Source organism: Geospiza fortis, unplaced genomic scaffold, assembly GCF_000277835.1.
Source record: "Geospiza fortis unplaced genomic scaffold, GeoFor_1.0 scaffold590, whole genome shotgun sequence".
Classification (NCBI taxonomy): Eukaryota; Metazoa; Chordata; class Aves; order Passeriformes; family Thraupidae; genus Geospiza; species Geospiza fortis.
In genome coordinates this window covers 1,609,094-1,610,342 of record NW_005054402.1, presented here as the reverse complement: position 1 = coordinate 1,610,342, position 1,249 = coordinate 1,609,094, and positions in this window count along the sequence as shown.

Here is a 1,249-nt window from a genome sequence, read left to right as displayed (position 1 = left end):
CCAGGGACCTGCGCTCCGGCGGGAGCGAGCCCGCCGATAAACCCCAGCCCGCCGATAAACCCCAGCCCACTGAATAAACTCCAGCGCGCCGGTAAACCCCAGCGCACCGGAAAAACCCCGGCGCACCGATACACCCCAGCGCACCGAATAAACCCCAGCGCGCCGATAAACCCCAGAGCACCGATGGAGGGGGAATGGTGTCCAGGGAAATAGGTTGCATCTGCACTCGGGTCACAACATGGAGCCCCTAAACCAGACTTGGGCCGCCTTGAGTCGTTATTAAGCGCTCTGCGCAGTTTCCAATGGTCCCGCAGAAAAAGACCTGGGGGTGCTGGCCAAGAGCTGCTGAACAATGGTATCCTGGCATGTGTCAGCAGTAGTGTGGCCAGCAGGACCAGGGCAGTGACCATCCCTCTGTTCTGGGCACTGCTGAGGCCCCACCTTGAATTGTGGGCTCAGTTTTGGGCACCTTAATCCAAGACGTTGAGTTGCTGGAGTGTGTCCAGAGTAGGGAAGGGATCTGGGGCAGGATCTGGGGCGAGGGAGGGGGGATGGAGGTCTCAGCCTGGAGAAAAGAAGGCTCACGGAAGGGATCTTGCACTCTACAGCTCCCTGAAGGGAGGCTGTAGCCTGTATGCTCTTCTCCCAAATGACAAACAACAAGAGAAGAGGAAATAGCCTCAAATTGTGCCAAGGCTTGTTTAGATCGGAGATTTAAAAGTTTCTTCATGGAAAGTGTTGGCAGGCATTGGAACAGACTGCCCAGGGTGGTGGTGGAGTCACCACTGCTGGAGGTAAAAGCTGTATGTATGCGGCGCTTGAGGACATGCTTTAGTGGTGTGCTCGGTAGTGCTGGATTAGTGGCTGGACTCAGGGATCTTACAGTGATCTTTTCCAACCTAAATAATTCTGATTCTAGTACAGAAAGAAGTTAAAACTCCACGTGTAAGGCGACTCACAGCAGCCAAATATGTGATGAGGGACATACGAGAGGAGATTGGACTTTGAAGAAGTCAGCCTCTCTGGGGTCAGCACCCTGAGAGCTGCTGGGACGATGCTGAAATGAGAACAACACACAGAAGGTTGCACCCTGTTCCAGTTACCTTCAGCACCCGCGCTCTGAACTCGGTTTGAGGGACACTTAAAAGAAGTTGCAGGGTTAAGAAACGGGCTAAGACTGCATTCCCGTTATCGGGGCTCTGGGGAGATAAAACTGCGGAAAGTGCGGAAGGGCGCGCAAGCGCACGGC